Source organism: Hylobates moloch, unplaced genomic scaffold, assembly GCF_009828535.3.
Source record: "Hylobates moloch isolate HMO894 unplaced genomic scaffold, HMol_V3 SCAFFOLD_22, whole genome shotgun sequence".
NCBI lineage: Eukaryota > Metazoa > Chordata > Mammalia > Primates > Hylobatidae > Hylobates > Hylobates moloch.
In genome coordinates, this window is record NW_026652297.1 from 16160604 (window position 1) to 16177861 (window position 17258).

Below are 17258 nucleotides of genomic sequence, written 5' to 3' on the forward strand. Positions count from 1 at the left end.
TGGGGACACAGCAGAGGACAGAACATACAGCATCTTTGTGCTCACATAGCCGACATCTAATGAAGGAAGGCAGATGATAAATACAGCATGTCGACCACTTTAGTGTCCCCCAGAATTCATGTATTGGAAACTTAGTCTCCAATACAACAGTACAGGGAGGTGGGGTCTAATGGGAGGTGTGTAAATCATGAGGGCTCCACCCTATGAGTGAATTATTGCTTGTAGGCTGGGCGCGGTGGCTCACGCCTGTAATCCCAGCACTTCGGGAGGCCGAGGCTGGCCGATCTCGAGACCATCCTGGCTAACATGGTGAAACCCCATCTCTACTAAAAATACAAAAAATTAGCTGGGCGTGGTGGCACGCGCCTGTAGTCCCGGCCACTAGGGAGGCTGAGGCAGGAGAATTGCTTGAACCCAGGAGGCAGAGGTTGCAGTGAGCTGAGATGGCGCCATTGCACTCCAGCCTGGGCTACAGAGTGAGACTTTGTTTCAAAAAAAAAAGGCTTGCTGATGTGGATTCACTCTCTCTCTTGCCCTTCTACCTTCCACCATATGAAGACATAGTAAGAAGACCCACACCGGAAGCCAGAGCCTTGATCTTGGACATCCCAGACACCAGAACTGTGAGATAGTAAATTTCTGTTCTTTATAAATTACCTAGTCTAAGGTATTCTGTTATAGCAGCACAAATAGAGTAAGATAGTGACAGAGAAAAATAAAGCAGTGAAGGGACCTGGGGAATTGCCAGGGTTTAAGGGTGAGTGGTGAGGTGGGGGTGATAGTGGTTGTAGCTTTAAATAGCGTGAAGAGGGAAGACCTCTCTGAGAAGGTAGCATTGAGCAGAGACCTGCAAGTGAAGGAGTGAGCCACAAGCTATCTAGGGAAAGAGTGTTACAGAGAGAAGAAACAGTCTAGAATGAGTTTTTGTTTTACTTAGCAAAAAAAAATTTAGAGAAGGAAACTGTCTTGGCTCCTCTGTTGAGCCTGTAGCAAAAAAATAACTAAGCACTAGCAGTTCACCAAAGATGCATTCTAACTTCCCTCCTGCCCACAGAAAGAGTCAGAAGTCAGACAGAGATAAGCTGTGTTTCTGTTTTCTTTCTTTCCTACGTCCTCAATACAGGCAGGACCTCTGTGATTTTGAGGTGGGGAAAGAAGCGTCTAATGCCTTCTTGTCCTACCATTTACCTTGGTGCGGTTTTCCTGCTTGAGTTGGAGTAGAGAATGTAGGGATCGGGGAGCTGGGGCCACAAGCTACAGGAATACCGGCAGGAGAAGCCTTGCATGGCCCAGCTCACTCTGGGATCCTTGGGTCCACCCATTCACATTGGGCCAGACCCCAAGAGGGGTCTAAGAAATCCAGCCAGGACCGCTGTGGCTGCCCAGACATGGTCGGAGCCAGGGACACTGATGACCACTCACTTCTATCCACACAGGCCTGAGGCTTATCTGAGGAATTCAAGGAGAGAACAGTTTCCAAATGAGTTGCCCTTTGAAAAACATAGGCCTAAGAAAGTTATTCTGTTGTGTAAGTGAGAAGGGAGAGTTTGGGTTGGCCCACTGGTCCTCCTTCTCCACACCACTGTGCTCAGAGTGAGGCTGGACATTGAGATTCTGACACCACAGCTGCCTAGGGGAAAATCTGATTTGTGAGAGCAACAGCCAAGAGCAGCTCCCCTTCAGAAACTGGACCAGAGCCAGATCTGACTCTCTGGCCTAAGTCAGAATCAAATAGCTGCCTGTGATTTCTGCCAAACACTGGCTTGACTTGACGCCTCTCAGGCCCAAGAGAAAAGGGATGTGAACATTCCATCCAGCTCACTTCCTCCAGCTCTTCACAGTGTCCTACCTTGGAACCCAGGATACTCTGCTTCTTTGCAAACAGCAGAGAAGGTTGCAATAAAGACCTTTCCCAGCCAACAAAAATGGGAAGCTTTTGTTACCATCTAGATACAGGAAACACTCACAGAGCAAAAGGGAAATGACCCCAAATGGAAGCACGGAGATGTAGGAAGGAATAGAAAGCAATAAAAAGGGTCAATAGATGAGAAATTCCAAATGATTTACTCATTATAATATGTAAAAGAACAGTAATAATATTTTGTGAGGTTTAAAATATATATAGAAGTAGGCCGGGCGCTGTGGCTCACACCTGTTATCCCAGCACTTTGGGAGGCCAAGGCTGGTGGATCACTTGAGGTCAGGATTTCAAGGCCAGCCTGGCCAACATAGCAAAACTGCATCTCCACTAAAAATACAAAAATTAGCCAGGCATGGTGGCGCACTTGTAATCCCAGCTACTTGGGAGGCTGAGGCAGAAGAATCGCTTGAACCTGGAAGGCAGAGGTTGCAGTAAGTCAAGATCATACCACTGCACTCCAGCCTGGGTAACAGAGAGCAAAACTCAGTCTCAAAATAAAATAAAATAAAATATATATGGAATTAAAATACATGACAAGAACAGAAAAGATGGGAGGGGAGTGAGTTAAAGGGTTCTCAAGTCTTTACATTGCCCTGGAATTGGCAAAAGTGTTAATTTACATTAGACTTTTTGTTGTTGTTGAGACAGGCTCTCTGTCTGTTGCCCTGGCTGGAGTGAAGTGGTACAATCACAGCTCGCTGCAGCCTCCACATCCAGAGCTCAAGCAATCCTCCCAATTAGCCTCCTGAGTAACTGGGACTATAGGCACGCACCACCACATCCAACTCATTTTTTATTTTTTGTAGAGACGAGGTCTCCCCGCGTATTGCCCAAGCTGGTCTCAAACTCCTGGGCTCAAGCAATCCTCCCTCTGTGGCCACTCAAAGTGCTGGGATTATAGGCGAAGACTTTAATAAGTCAAGGCTACATGTTGTAATCTCTAGAGTGACCATGGAAAAAAATAGGAAAACTATAACTAATAATCTAAGTGGGTTGGAATAGTAAAAATACTTAATCCACAAGAAAGCAAGAAAGAAGGAAAACAAAATATGTAAAATCAATAAAAGACAAACGGTAAGGTAGCGGATTGGAACCCTAGTATATTAATAATTCACTAAATATAAATGGGCTAAAAGTCCCAATTAAAATCAAAGATTGTCAGACTGGATCTTTTTTAAAGGAAACTAACTCAGGACACCCTTTTGCCTGCTCCGCTTAACCTTAGCCCTCTTACTGCTTGAAGGCTGATTTGATAGCTGGAAGTGCAGTGGTTATCTTACAACCATCAGGCTAAGTCTAGAAGCTGTGGGCGAAGAAAGGAGGAACAGAAAGACAAAAAGAGCCTGGGACACTAAAGATGCCATGGAGCTGCCACACCAGTCCCAGTACCCACCTGCAGACTTCATGCATTATGGGAGAAAAATGAATCCCCGACTTAAGTTTAGGCCACTCTTAGTGCGGTATCCAATACTCATGGCCAAACATGATTCCTACTATACAAGGCTTAGGACATTACATCTGCAAAACCCACTGATTGTTTGATACTAACCTTACTCCAATTAAATCAACCAGGTTGCGTTCCACCTACAACTGATAATAATCACCGTGTGACCACACTGCAAGAGATGAGACCACTGGACCAATCAGACCACAGAAGAGTTTAGCAGACTGGGACCAGCCGCACGCATATCCTGTGAGTGCCCACTTCTCAGACTCAGAGGGATATTGCTAGGGTACTTTATAAGCACCTTAAATGAGTTAGGGGGGAAAAGTGGCTTCCTGTAGGCAGCCACCAATCAAAAAGTTATATGGATCATCCCATGACAAAAACATCCAAGAGTTAATTTTACTCCTTCAGCAAATTTTTATAGAGCACTTACTATATGTCAAACATTGTTCTAGCCATCGGGGACACAGACACAAACAAAACAGGAAAAACTACTGTTTTTTTGTGTGTGCTGTTTACATTACAGTGGGGAAGACAAACAATAAAAACAACAATAAATAAGTGAGATAAATAATAATGTAGAATGGAAGTAAGTCAGTGGAGGAAAAAAAAATGGGAAAAAAGGACAGGGACTAGAGTATGTTATAATTTAAATAAGGTGATCAGGGAAGGTTGTGCTAAAGGATGATGTTGATAAAAGACCCAAGGGAGTGAATAATAGACAAAGACAGGGACAGAAAGCTTCAATCTTCTCATCCCAAAGCAAGAGGAGAGATTCCCAGAGAACATGACTCATCCTCATGAACACCTTTGGCAGAGGGTGCTGCTGGCTCAGAACTGCCCTTGAGTCTTAGTGAGGGAAACCTGGCACATGGGAGGTCCCACTGCGGTGGACAGAGGTGAGAATTTAAAGAACTGCTCCATGAGAAGGTAATTATTGAGCATGTGCTGGACACCATTAGATATACAACAACCTTATCTATGAGCTAAGTTCTACTACAATGCTTATTTTGCACAAGATGAGAGTGAGGCTCATCTTTTTGTTCTAGGTGGCAAAGCCAGTTAGAGAGGAGACAAGTTTTCCTGAGTTGTTGTTCTCAGCACCTTACAATCCCCCACCCTAGCCCCATCCCACCATCTCCAAGTGACTGCTTATCAGCCTAACATGCAGGCAATAGTAGGAATAGAAGAGAGTACCTTCAGCTCAGAAGTAAAAAGAAAGGACCTTAAGAAGAGTTGGTTCCTCTTGGGAGCCCTGGGCTGAGCATTCCTCCTCTTCTGACTATGCCATTGAGAGGGGCTGTGTGGGCCCGGGGGTGGGTGGCAGCTGCAAGTGTCGGGGAACATGAGCTGGCCAGGTCTCCAGCATTAAAGGCTTTGCAGCTGCAGACACCAAGGGCTCTCTCCCCTTCCCCCACCGCATTCTACCCCTCCAACTCACTCTCCATCCCAGGACCTTCCTTCCTTAGCCGTTGTTCCTCATGGAAACGAGGCGGCAAGGAAAATGCTGTCTTGGCACCACCTCCCAAGGGAGCAAGTCTGGAATGTGCTGGGGGCTTTAGATCTCCCAGGGAACCCCAGCTGGAGTCTGACTGCTCAGCCACTCCAGTTTGCTGGCTATAAACAGGACAGCCACCAGTATGGGGTGGAGACTGGACCCCAGCATGTGTCAGGACATGAAAACATACGACTAGGGCCTATCCTGGGTTTCAGATGCTCCCCAGGGCTCCAATCTCCTGAATGGCGGGGTGGGAGGGAGAGCAAACGAATTCCCCAGTAAGTGTGCAGGGAAGAGGCTGTGTTCTCTCTCTCTTTCTCTTTCCCCATTAATCATGTGCTTTTTTAGTGCCTGGCACCAGGATAGTATTTACATATGTTATGTTGTTTCATCTTCATAACAGCCCTGTGAGGGAAAACCCATCTCATAAAGGAGGGGCTGCGGCACAGAGAAGTGAGTGATCACACGCTCTAGATGACGCACCACCAGGGTTGACTGAGGCAATGACCCTGGCTCTTAACTACTGTGGTGGAGTCTTTCTCTCTCGCCTCTCCCTCCATTTGCCCCTTCCTGATCTGTTATTCTTCCCTCCATCTTCTTCCTTTCTTCCCTTTCTTCTCTTTCTGCCTCCCTTTCCTCTTTGTATTCATTGATCCAATAAATATTTATGTCAATGTTACATGCCTGGCACTGTGCCTGGCACTGGGAATAAAGCAAAGTCCCTCCTGATCAAGTTGACATTCAGTTGAGGGTAGATTGACCATAAAGAAACAATCCCACACATAAATAATTAGTTGCTGATGAAATGACTTGTTTCTATGCAGAGAACAGGAAGAGTGGTGTGCCAGAGAGTGCCTGAGGCTGGGGATGTTTTAAGCTGGGTGGTCATGGGGACCTCTCTGAGGAGGCAATGTGTGAGATCAGACATGAAGGAAAAGAAGGCACCAACCACGAGAAGATGTGGAGCCCGACTTCTAAGGGTGGGAACAGCAGGTGCAAAAACCCTGGAGTGGGCAGGATCTTGGCAGGTTTGGGGTCCAAAAGGCCAGTATGGCTGGAGCCCAGTGACCAGGCAAGAGAGCTGTCGGAGCGGTGCAGAAAAGGGTGGATTCTGGATGTGATTCCAAGAGGCTTGGGAAGTTTTTAGGAAGAGGAGCAGTATAATCTAAGTCATGTTTCTGAAAGAGCACTCCAGCTACAATGCAAAGAACAGGCTGAAGGGTGGCAATAGTGGAAGCAGGGAAATGAGTGAGGACACTATTGCAGTGGCCAGGAGGGAGAAAGTGGCGGTTTGGACCAGGGTGGAGACAGTAGGGGTGGAGAAAAATGATCATTTACTGACAGCTACTAAGTGCCGGGTGCCAAGAGATGAGAAAGGCCCAACCCCCTGTCTTTGCAAGGCATCTAGTAAGAAGTTGTTCAAGGAAACAAGATCACTGAAGTCCTGTCCTGGTGTGAAGATAGAGGTCTGCAAGGGCACAGGGGACCCAGTCGGGAAGGATTAGCTCCATTTCAGGAGGGAAGGGAGATTGTGGAGAGAGCTTAGTCTCTTCTGAGCCTCCAACTACTACAGATGCAGATGACATTCCTGCGGGTAGCTTCAGGGCCATGCTGGTGGATCGTACCCATGAGACCAGTGGGGTCCTACAGAATGAAAGTTAGTGTGTGCGAAGAGAAGTTAGAGAGGAAACCAAACCAAGAACAAGTTGCTAAGGGTATCCTTACCACATTTGCAGGCTGTATGCCCAGGGGTCTCTGCTCTGTCTGTGGTCCCTGATGAGTCCAGTGGCACATTCTTTCCACCCACAACCACATCTCCATATGGCTGCTTCTTATGGCTGCTTACGCACATAAGGACACTTCTAAAACTAGCTTATTAACACACAGAGCCTACTATGCGCCAGCTCTAAGCTAAGGGCTCTCACATATAAGTTTTTGTTAAATTCTCACAACAAAACTTGGAGGTGAACATTATCATCCCCAGTGCCCAGGACAGCACAGAGTAAATACATGCATTAGCACGTAGTAAGACCACCAATAAACAGACCTCAAAATTTCAGGGCCTTAAAGACAAGAAATGTATTCCTTTTTCACCAAAATCCTGGGGGAGAGTTGCCTGTAATGTGAAAAAACAGTTAATATAATCTTGGCCACTGTATTAATCAGGGTTCTCTGGAGAAAGAAAACCAATAAAATGGGGAGAGAGAGATTTTAAGGAATTGGCTCATGTACTCGTCGGCATTGACCAGTCTGAAATCTGTAGGGCAGGCTGGCAATTATATGTACGTATACATACACGTATATATTTCACTTATTTATATATACATAATATTATATATAAAGAGTATATATAATATTATGAGTAATAATACTATAATAAAAATAATAAGAGTAATATATTATATATATTATAAAGAGTAAAAAAATTATATATATTTTTATATATAAAGAGTAAAAAATGTTGTGGGGGAAGAGAATAGAAATACAACTTCAAGGAGAAAAAGAACTAAGTAGAATTTCTGATTCTTATTTAAAAAGAACTCCTTCATGTATTGTTTTTCTAAAGCATATGGATGGGTATTAAATTGGGATGATATTCAGATTCCCTATGATACATTTAAAAGAGCAATTGAACAGCCTTATTTTTAAATGATTTTACTAAATATTATATCATTTGCAATGATTTAAACTTCTGAAATTTACTTATTCCAGTGACTTTCCAGCTTAAAATTTAGAGGCAAATATTCCTTAAGAGGATATCAACTATCAATATTTTCAAATGTTGATAAGCTATTACCTCACAATTTCTGCCAATTTATAATTTAATATTACACCACATACTCAAATTGTCAACTTTTCACGGCACATTACCAAAGTTATCAGGAAAACTGGACTACCATGACCAAAGATGTTACCGAGCGCACACTATTCTGACAGGGAGCGCCACCATCAAGGAGCGGTTTTCTTTAACAATTCTACTTATAAACAACATGGGAATAGAAGTAATTTAAAATGTTTAAAAAGCATTAAATGCACGACTGTGACTGCAAATTGCATTTTGGATGCTTTGTATTATAGGGTATAAACGACCCATCCCCAACTATGGAATGTTAAGCTGACAACCAAGACAGTTAAAGCCCTCTGTAATCAATATGACACTATTATCTGGCCATACCAAAAAATAAACAATCAGCAAATTACCTTAAAAAAAAAAAAAAAAAGCATTTACACTTAGAAGTTGAGTGAGAAGGGATTCCCTCCTTCTTAAAAATGTTTCTGGAGCTGCTAAAAAACTTGCATTTATAAACAATAGTTGATAAAAATATTCCTCTGGATTGTACAAGAAGAGGGACGGAGACCACTGCTAGGACAGGGAAGATATCAGAGTCAGCTTCTTTCTCCGCGCTTCATCAGAGCCTGGACTCTCCTCATTTTTTTAGTTCTTCGTTTTCTGCAGGTAAAGCTTCTTTGGCTTCCTGGTTAGCCACCTCATCCTGTTTTCCCTTTTGTTTGTTCTTTTTTGTCTGAAGATTTATCCTTTCCTGCTGCCTTTTTGGGCTTCCTTTCCACTTTAGGGTTAGCTGACAACCTTGCAGGTCTTCTCTTGGGCTCTTCCTTCAACATCCTTTGGCTAAGCTGAGCTGACCTTCTTCTTAGGTGTCTTTGTGGCGGAAAGGGTGCGTGCCAGGTGCCTGCAGCGAGCGGTGCCGGGATCCTTGGCGACGCAGTGCTGCCTGGCTGCTGCAGCTCCTCTGGCTGCCTGAGCTGCTGGGACCCCTAAGAAACATTTTAAATTCTTATTTTACACATGAGGAAAACAAGGCTTAGAGAAGCTAAGTTGCAGTCACTTGTCCAACATCGCCCAGAGAGTAAGTGGCCCATCTCCAACCCAAAGGAATAGGCAAGCCACAGACTGGGAGAAAATACTTGCAAAACATACATCTGATAAAGAGCTTACATCCAGAATATAGAAAGAACTCTCACAATTCACTAAAAACGAACAAACAACTCAATTTTTTTTTAAATGGGTAAAACATTTAGACAGATACTTTTTTTGGTTTTTGGGATCTTTTGAGACAAAGTCATACTCTGTCCTCTAGGTTGGAGTGCAGTAGCACGATCTTGGCTCACTGCAACCTTCACCTCCCTGGTTCAAGCGATTCTCCTGCCTCAGCCTCCTGAGACTACAGATGCACCGCACCACACCCTGCAAATTTTTGTATTTTTTTTAGTAGGGACAGGGTTTCACCATGTTGGCCAGGCTACTCTGGAACTCCTGACCTCAAGTGATCCGTCCATCTTGGTCTCCCAAAGCACTGAGATTACAGGTGTGAGCCACCACACCCGGCCTGGACAGATACTTTATAAAAGAAGATGTGTGAGTGGCCAATAACCACATGAAAAGATGTTCAGTATCACTAGTTATCAGACAGTTGCAAACTAAAACCATAATGAAACACCATTACTTACCCACTAGAATGGGTAAAATTTAAAAGGCTGACAATATCAAGTGTTGACAGATGGGAAGCAACTGAAACTCTCACACATTATTGATGGGAATGTATAACAGCACAGCACTTTGAAAAACCGTGTGGTATCTTACAAAGTTAAGCATACACTTTCCACATACCCAGCAATTCTATTCCAAACTATTCACAAAAATAAATGAAAACATAGTCTGGGCCGGGCGCAGTAGCTCATGCCTGTAATCCCAGCACTTTGGAAGGCCGAGGTGGGAGGATTAGTTGAGGTCAGGAATTCAAGACCAGCCTGATCAACATGGTGAAACCCTGTCTCTACTAAAAATACAAAAATTAGCTAGGCATGGTGGCACGCACCTGTAGTCCCAGGTACTCGGGAGGCTGAGGCAGGAGAATCGCTTGAACCTGGGAGGCAGGGCCGGAGGTCGAGGGAGGAGCTTGCCTGCAAGCATAACTAGGAAACTTTTAAATAGATGGAGAAGCTGGGTGCGGTGGCGTACGCCTGTAATCCCAGCACCTTGAGAGGTGGAGGCAGGTGGATCACTTGAGGTCAGGAGTTCAAGACCAGCCTGGCCAACATGGTGAAACCCCATCTCTATTAAAAATACAAAAAAATCAGCTGGGCATGGTGGTGCATACCTGTAATCCCAGCTACTTGGGAGGCTGAGGCAAGGGAATTGCTTGAACTCGGGAGATGGAGGTTGTTGCAGTGAGCCGAGATCACGCCACTGCACTCCAGCCTGGGTGACAGACCGAGACCCTGTCTCAAAAAATAAAAATAAAAAAATAAATAATTAGATGGAAATGATCTAAGTCTTGATTATGGTTGTGGTTATACAATTGCATACAATTACCAAAATTTCTCAAACTATACACCCAAATGGTTGAATTTTATTGTAACCTCTTATATTGTTATATCTTACTAAAAATGCAGGTACACCACCATCCAAAAATATTGATAATTGCGGCCGGGCGTGGTGGCTCACGCCTGTAATCCCAGCACTTTGAGAGGTCAAGGCTGGTAGATCACGAAGTCAGGAGTTTGAGACCAGCCTGACCAACACGGTGAAACCCCGTCTGTACTAAAAATACAAAAATTAGCTGGGCATGGTGGCATGTGCCTGTAGTCCCAGGTACTCGGGAGGCTGAGGCAGGAGAATTGCTTGAACCCAGGAGGCAAAGGTTGCAGTGACCCGAGATCGCGCCACTGCACTCCAGCCTGGGCGACAGAGTGAGACTCAGTCTTGAAAAGAAAAAAAAAATACTAATAATTGCTGTGACTCAATGGTCCCTGCCTTTCCCACCTTCCTGTGCTCTCATCCCTGCCTAGCTTACGCATCTCTGGTACTTCCCTCTGACTCCTAGGAGAAAACTCTCTGAGTCTCTCCAAGGCCAACCCCTTTGTACAAGTGCTGCTGGATTCCATTTCTCCTCCTGCACCAGTCACTTTGGATTTGTGCTGGGGTGAGCAAGATGGGTCCTGCCAAAAAGGTCTGAGAAAGTAAGCTGGGGAACCAGGAAACACCAGACCCTCAACAGAGTTTAGCCAATGACTGTCCTAACTAAGACTGCACTATTCATGGTCTTCAATGCTGGAGCCATCTTATTCTCCACTAGGATGTTAGGCTCCATACTCCAATTTGTCCCTTGCCTGATACCCTTTAAGATCAGTCTAATTTCTTTCAGCCTGTCTTCACTTATGTGGGTGCCTTAAACAAAATATGTGGTTTCTTTCCTGCAGGAATTTTCAGGCTCTTCATAGAAATCGATGCCATTGTGAATCTCTAAGGAATAACACTGATTATGGAATCTCCCTGGCATTTTAAACCAGTGCCCACACAATACACCATGAGGGCTTCTGCACAAAATAAGCAGACATTATCATATCTCCCAAGAGACACTCCAGCCCCAACCCTGCCAGATCAAACAACATAACTTTCCAAAGGGGCTGAAGGGCAGCTGTGCCCTCAGGAGGCAGCAAAAGGTGGGCCTGGAGGAGGCAGAGTTCTCTCCCACCGCCTTCTCCTATGAATACAAAGAGGAAGGGTTACCCGTTTAGACCCAAAGGCAGCTCTGTGTCAGTCTTTTCCTGGATAAGCATCCCCCTGGGGTCCTAGGATCTAGGATTAGCCCTGGGCCTCTGCAACCCAGGACCTCAAGTTTTTCTTTGGAAGGTCTTGGCTTTGGCCCTGGAGTGCTGGAGCACAGAGTCCTCACACCATCCAGAGTACTGCCTTCACAGAAGCATCCCCACCCCTGGGTTTATCCTTGGCGGATGTAGGGGAGCCCAGCCCACAGCATGGAAAGCAAGCCCTGAAGTGGTAGAACCAGATGAACAACCCTGAGCCTGCCAGCTTCCTGGCCCAAGTGCCCATACCAGTCCTGACAAGGCCTGGAATGAGCCGCCTCAGTGGGAAAAAGGAAGAGGAAGCTAAACGGAGGAGTGAATATCTTCACCCTGGCTCCGCCCCAAACCCCGCCTGCTGGATGGCAAGAGATAAAAGAAAAAGCCAAACCCTTCAGCGAAAGAAGGCAGGAGAGGAGAAGCAGGAGAGGGATGTCAACAAAATTCTAGAAAGGGGAAAACAGAAAAATGAGATTCTTTCCTTTCTCCCTGCTGAGCGTTTGGGGAAGAATCTCCAACAAGCTTAGGAGGCACCAGACACCTCTATGAAGTGAGCCAGGGTGAGATCCAAAACAGGACTGTGGGTAAGAACCTGAAGAAGGGGAAGGGGAGCACTCTCCAAGATCCCCTCCCTCACTTCATAAAGGGAAGATCAATCCCCTTACCCCGTATCCCTCCTCACTCTCCTCACTGCCAAATTGTAGAGTTATCATCTGGAGAGCCTAAAGGCAGGGATGGCAGTGGTGGGGTCCTGGTCATGCTTATTCCTTCCAACCCCCTTCATCGCCCCCTCCTCATTCTGCTCTCCCAATGCTGGCTGCCAGCCTCCAGGCAGGAGGCTCAGAGGATCCTTCACTGGAAATCTTGCTGGCCCATGGGAAATGACCTACATATTCTGCTACTTTGGGGTCCCCAATATTAGGACCAGAATCCTATCCCACCCTTTTTCTGTGAAACCCTCCAAGAATCCAGCTCTCCTCCCACACAGGGCTTCCATTAGCTGTTAACTGTCTCACTCTTAAATAGGATCAGACAGGCAAGAATCAAAGTCATTTGAGGGAAGCCTTAACTACGAAAAACAGAAACCAAAACAAACAAACAGAAAGAAATGAACTTTAAGGAAACAGAGAAAATGTGAAGATCAGAATAAGAAAACAATTTTCATTATGATTACTACCCCTAAAGGGATAAGAGAAGATAATTAATTCATGAAACAAGAAGATGATGTTATAAAGAGGAACCCTGGACAAGAAACAGCTCTTGAAAATTAAAAATGACAGCTAAAATATAGAAGGGTTAAAATTAAAAAGGGAAGAAATTTCCCAGAAAAGAAAAGATAATAGGAAAAAAATTAAAAGTTGGAGAATCATTTGGGGAGTTCTAACATCCAAATAATTGAAGTTCCAAAAGAGAGAACAGATAAATTGGAGAAAACTAACAACTAAATCATCTGAGAAAATTTCCCAGAGCTTAGGGACATGAGATGCCAGACTGAAGGGCTCACCAAAGACTCAGAATAAAAGACAAAAACATATCAAGGCACATTACTGGGAAACTTCAGAACATCGGGCATGCAGAGAAAATCCCGTAAGCTTCCAGAGAAGGAGAAAACAATTTATATCCAGAGATCATCAGTCAGAAGTATGTTATTTTTCTCAATAGCAACACCAAAAGCAAGAAGACAATGAAGCAACTCTTTCAAAATACAGAGGGAGAATTCTTTTTCACCTAGAGTTTTATACTCAGGCAACTATCAACAGTGTATGAGTGGTTTTTTAAAAATTTGCCTCTTGCAGATCCATTCTCACAAAGTGACTAGACAAGTAAACCCAGAAAGAGGAAGAAAAAGAACCCAGGAAATGAGGGACCTCGCAAAAGAGAATTGAGAGGAAGGGCCACAGTGAAGATGGAGGGCGATCTCAAGATGAAAGCTGTTTGGTAGGACCAAAGAGTGTATCATCCCAATTCTCCAGGTGGGATGACCAGAGATAGACCTGATACAACACCACTGAGTCTACAGTCATTTAGGGAAACTTAGAGTTATGCGTGTCCATTTTGGCACAACTTAATGCTAAATATGTAGAACACCAAGCAGATGAAAAATGAGGCAAAGTTTAACTTCAATCAAAACAAAAGTTGTATAAGAAAGAAAATTTAATCACAGCACAGTGTATGATTCTATTCTTAACAATATTTACATAGTCACAATAATATAAACATTGGATAGTAATTTAACCAAAAATGCCATGTAGCCGTGTCAAGAGGATGAAGGAAAGAAGTGTGTGTGGCATACAATCCTAATCTTTCATAGTAGGGATGAGGTAGATAACACCTAAAGCAGAAGCATAATGAGAGAAGAAAAACAAGAATATTATATAGAAATTCAAGGGTAAACATGGAACATCTTTAAAAGTTTAGGCCAGGCATGCTGGCTCACACCTGTAATCCCAGCTCTTTGGTAGGTCAAGGTGGGCAGATCACCTGAGGTCAGGAGTTCGAGACCAGCCTGGCCAACATGGCAAAACCCCATCTCTACTAAAAATACAAAAATTAGCCGGGCGTGGTGGTAGGAACCTGTAATCCCAGCTACTCAGGAGGCTGAGGCAGGATAATAGCTTGAACCAGGGAGGCGGAGGTTGCAGTGAGCTGAGATCACGCCATTGCACTCCAACCTGGGTGACAGAGCGAGACTCCATCTCAAAAAAAAAAAAAGGTAATAAAAATAAAATTTAAAAAACGTTTAAAGCGATTGTCTCTTTGAATGGAATTTGGTGGGGGGAAGAGTAAAACAGGGAACTGCTTTCTTACATTGTAGAACTATTTGACTTTTTTTCCCCTTTTTCTTTTGAGGTATACTTAATATATAATAAACCCACCTATTTAAAATGCACAGTTTGATAAGTTTTGTCATAAGTACACCACAGTCAAGAGAGTAAATATATCCAACACCCTCCACTCAAGTTTCCATGTGCCTTTGTAGTCCTCCTTCCCTCCAGGATTACTCCTAGGGAGGGACATATGGATGGCTGGAGATCAATGGCCACCCAAGAATGGTTCAACAGTTCCTGCCACTGTTTTAGTGAACCAGGGGGTCTGTGCTTCTAGTGCAGGTTCTCCAGATGCCAGCCTGGGGAAGACATCTCACTGTTCAACTTGGCCTTCAGCACTCAGCTTGAGAAATATCTCCTCCAGGAAGCCAGTCATGACTGCCTCCCTGTGCCCATGCTCCCTTCCTTCAAGGTGTTACTCTTCACTTTGTAGTGTACTTGCTTCTTTTTCCCCTGTACCCAGTGGCCTGAGAGCCCTGCAAGAATGGAAGCCCCCTTTGACTCATAGGGGCTGGCTCAGAGCAGGTGCACGGGGAATCTTTGTTGATTGAAGGTATGAAATACATGACAGAATAGATATGTGGAAGGGTGAATGGGTGAGTGAATGCAAGGTGTTTTCCCACTCCAGTGATATGAGGCTGTTTGTGTTAAAGATGGTATCCCTTTAAAGACCATGTGAAAGCCCAGCAGAGGCTGAAATGGGAGGAAAGCACAGAAACACAACTGGAGCCATGAGTCCATTCTTGGAGAGGTCTGAGAGACACCTGTCCCAGGATGAAATCCTGTCCCAAACATCTCTTCACCTCCCCCTCCCCTCACCCCCAACCTCAGACCCAAGACCCACCTAGGGAGCCCTGGGCTGCGCTGGCCCCAGCAACTGGAGATGTGACTCACTAGGGGGCACTCTTCCATCACACTGGCCCTGCCCCAGCAGGCACAAACCCTGCCCTAGGCCCTTTCCTGCAAACTCAGGGGCCTCTTCACATTCCCTGCTGCCTCTTGCCAAGAGCAGAGGATCTTTCCAGGCAGCAATGGCACATCCACCAAATCAGTATTCACTCAGTATAAGGTAGCCTTGCAGAAAAGGCAGGTGTCTGCGGTTACGTTGATATTTCAAAATGGTCTTCCTTTATTCACTGGCCAGAATGTGCCCATTCTTAGATCCCCACCCCATTCTTTCCCAGTCTGAGGGCTACCCACACAAAAATAAACTCAAGTGCGCGCTCCTACAGTTCATCTATGTATTCACCAATATCCAGACACGTCTTCCATGCAGGACTGGAAATTGTGAAGGCTCTGGGTAGTTACACACCCTAGAAAAAGGGGAGGAAATGGGAGCATGGTTCAGAGCTCTCTGCCCATTGTGTAACCTTACCATTCACAGGAATCCTCTTAGCCCTGGGCTGGCAGGGGCACCAGAAAGAAGCAAAGGGCCACAGAGGAAGGCCAGGGGCTCAAGGAATGTGTGCAGTCTGGAGAGGCAGGGCTTCTTCTTCTTGTTTTTTTTTTTAAACAGAGTCTCACCTGTCACCTAGGCTGGAGTGCAATGGCACTATCTGAACTCACTGCAACCTCTGCCTTCTGGATTCAAGCTATTCTCCTGCCTCAGCCTCCTGAGCTAGGATTGCAGGTGTCCGCCACCATGCCTGGCTAATGTTTGTATTTTTAGTAGAAACAGTGTTTCGCCATGTCAGCCAGGCTGGTCTCGAACTCCTGACCTCAGGTGAGCCACCTGCCTTGGCCTCCCAAAGTGCTGGGATTACAGGCGTGAGCCATTGCACCTGGCTGCTTCTTCATTTTTTTAGGACAACACCCTCTTACCTAAATCATTGTGGGGCTAATTTCATAAATCTCCAACTCTGGAGGATTTAACCCCCAAAGACACAGACCCCGTAGGCCCTTTGTGCTTAACGGAGATTCCAGACCTGAAGCATGAGAGTGAAAGGGAGAGGGGGCAGCAGTGGAAGGAGAAGACTTGGGGGAGAAAACCTAGAGGCAGTGATGAAGAGAGGGGAGGAGAAGGGAGTGAAGGGGGGACAGGGGTTTGCAGAAGGACAAAGAGAAGAAAGTCCCCCACTTGGGTCTTCTGCTCTTGGAACTGGAGCACTGGAACTTCCATCCTAATGTTCAGATTCTTCCTATGAATTTGCTTCATGCTCCAGATTCCGGTAGGCTTCCTGTTCCCATAACCTATCAGAGGGAGTGTTCAGGGGAAGCTGGAAAAGTGAATTTCACAACTAACAGTCATCCTTTGATCTTGCCACCTGCACCCTGGAGCTCTCCTCCACTAAGCAACCATTTGGGAAGTAAGGGGAACATTTCCTTCCCAGCTCCATGGGAGGAGGCTGCTAGGGTCCCACCAAGAACTCACTTTCATATTCTGGTTGGGTGCAGTGGGATGCAGCTGCAGGGCCAGACTGAGGCCATAAAACAGGCACAGACCCAGGCCTGGGCTAAGGAGAGGCGACGGTGCAGGTGCCTGGATCCCTCGCTAAGCCCTGTACACACCTATGATGCAGCCACACCCCAAGGAGCCACACTTCCCAGAGCAAAGGCCTCCAGCCTGGCTTACTCTGGGAATTAGGTCACCTCCGCATCTTTCCTGGGTAGGATTCCTGACCCAGCCAGCCACACTGTCATCTGGGAAGAATCATACCCTGCAGGAGGAAGAGAGGAGGTAAAGGAGAATGGGACAAAGTAGACTGAGACAAAGGTGGAAGAAGAAAGTACTGGCTCACTAAGAGAGCCTCTCTCCCCTCTGCTGTAAGCGAAGATTCATATGCAAGCAGGCTGGCTGGCCCAGTGTCCCCTGTGCACATCTGCCTCTGGCACATCTGAACGGTGGTCACCTTCTCCACCAACCACCCTGCAGAGCTGGGGTGGCCGCCAGCTTAGGCAGGCTCCACCGCAGGCCGTGCCTGACAGATCTTGCCCTCTGTTCTTTCTGCAGAGAGTAAG